The sequence below is a fragment of the Arachis hypogaea genome, chromosome 16 (genome assembly GCF_003086295.3).
Source record: "Arachis hypogaea cultivar Tifrunner chromosome 16, arahy.Tifrunner.gnm2.J5K5, whole genome shotgun sequence".
Lineage (NCBI taxonomy): Eukaryota > Viridiplantae > Streptophyta > Magnoliopsida > Fabales > Fabaceae > Arachis > Arachis hypogaea.
Window position 1 is genome coordinate 88,225,878 of NC_092051.1, and position 2,317 is coordinate 88,228,194.

Sequence of the window (2,317 nt, forward strand, 5' to 3'; positions counted from 1 at the left end):
AAAATACAAAAAAATTTTAAAATCATAAAACCAAAAATATTTTATGTTTCTTGTTTGAGTCTATTGTCTAATTTTATGTTTGGTGTCAATTGCATGTCTTTATCCTTCTAATTTTCGAAAATTTATATATATTGTTCTTCATTGATCTTCAAGCTGTTCTTGATGATTTCATTGCTTTGATCTTCAAATTCTCTTGTTTTGTATGTATTGTTGTTTCTTACATGCATTTTTACATTGTTATAGTCCTTAGTATACAAACTTTTAAGTTTGGTGTCTTGCATGCATTGTTTATTTGATCTTAGTTGCATTTTTTATTGATTCCCATCATCAAAAATTCAAAATTATTTTTTAAAACTATGTCTTTTCAAGTCAATAATACAGAGAATTGAAGATTCAGAACATTCAACAGAGGAATCAAACAGAAAAAGCTGGGCGGTCAAAACACCCAGTGAAGAAGGAAAACTGGCGTTTAAACACCAGCCAGGGTACCTGGCTGGGCGTTTAACGCCCAAAAAGGTAGGATTTTGGGCGTTAAACGCCAGAATGGATGCCATTCTGGGCGTTTAACGCCAGGATGACACTAGAGGGAAGATTTTGTTTTTAATTCAAATTTTTTTCAAATCTTCATAATTTTTCAGAATCAAATCTTTTTCAAATCATATCTTTTCAATCATATCTCTTCAAAATCAATTTCTTTCCATTTTTTTTGTTTATTACTATTTTCGAAAATCCTTGCTAAAATTAATGATTTACTTCAAAATTTTCAAGTTGTTACTTGCCTATTAAGAAAGGATCAAATTTTAAATTTTAAGAATCATATCTTTTAATTTCTTGTTAGTCAAGTAATCAACTTTAATTTTAAAACTTTCTCTTTTTAACTTGATTTTCAATCATATCTTCTCAATCATATCTTTTCAATCACATCTTTTTCAAAATTAACTCTCAATCATATCTTTTTGATTTCTAATTTCAAACTCTTTTCAAAAATCACTTAATTTCTTTCCCAATTTGAATTTTCGAAAATCATCAATCAAATTTTCAAATTTTCTTTTAATTATTTCAAAATCTTTTACTTTAATTTTCGAAAATTCTTCCCCTCTTCTCACATCCTTCTATTTAAAGGACTAACACTCCTCCTCAAGGTACAATTCGAACTCCCTCCTTCTTTATATGTTTGAATTCTCTTCCATCTACCTCCTCCTTCTATTCTTCTTTTCCTCTGACACCTCAAGGAATCTCTATACTGTGACATAGAGGATTCCCTATGTTCTTGTTCTCTTCTCTTTCATATGAGCAGAAGCAAAGATAAAGGCATACTTGTTCAAGCTGATCCTAAACCTGAAAGGACCTTGAAGAGAAAGCTAAGAGAAGTTAAAGCACAATTCTCTTTAGAGGTCCTAATAGAGCTCTTCAAGGAAGACGAAACCATGGCAGCCGAAGACAACAATGCCAACAATGCAAGGAAGGTTCTTGGTGACTTTACTGCACCTACTCCCGACTTCTATGGGAGAAGCATCTCAATCCCTGCCATTGGAGCAAACAACTTTGAGCTTAAGCCTCAATTAGTTTCTCTAATGCAACAGAATTGCAAGTTTCATGGACTTCCATTGGAAGATCCTCATCAGTTCTTAGCTGAATTCTTGCAAATCTGTGACACTGTCAAGACCAATGGGGTTGACCCTGAAGTCTACAAACTTATGCTTTTTCCTTTTGCTGTAAGAGACAGAGCTAGGACATGGTTGGATTCACAACCCAAAGAAAGCCTGATCTCTTGGGAAAAGCTAGTCAATTCCTTCTTGGCAAAGTTCTTTCCACCTCAAAAATTGAGCAAGCTTAGAGTGGAAGTCCAAACCTTTAGACCGAAGGATGGTGAGTCCCTCTATGAAGCTTGGGAGAGATACAAGCAATTGATCAGAAGGTGCCCTTCTGACATGCTTTCAGAATGGAGCATCATAGGAATCTTCTATGATAGTCTGTCTGAACTATCCAAGATGTCATTGGATAGCTCTGCTGGAGGATCTCTTCATCTGAAGAAGACGCCTGCCGAAGCTCAAGAACTCATTGAAATAGTTGCAAATAACCAATTCATGTACACCTCTGAAAGGAATCCTATGAATAATGGGTCAACTCAGAAGAAAGGAGTTCTTGAGATTGATACTCTGAATGCCATATTGGCTCAGAATAAAATATTGACCCAACAAGTCAATATGATTTTTCAGAGTCTGTCTGAAATGCAAGCAGCAACAAGCAGTACTAAGGAAGCTTCCTCTGAAGAAGAAGCCTATGATCCTGAGAACCCATCAATGGAAGAGGTGAA

General features: G+C 34.7%; 1 non-coding gene across 1 annotated transcript; it reads right to left on the reverse strand.

Moving 5' to 3' along the window:
- Nucleotides 1–1,829: 1,829 nt before the first annotated feature.
- Nucleotides 1,830–1,937, reverse strand: LOC112760791 (small nucleolar RNA R71). The gene has a single exon (XR_003181213.1). It is a non-coding gene; the product is annotated as a small nucleolar RNA R71 (small nucleolar RNA).
- Between the last annotated feature and the right edge of the window lie 380 nt (nucleotides 1,938–2,317).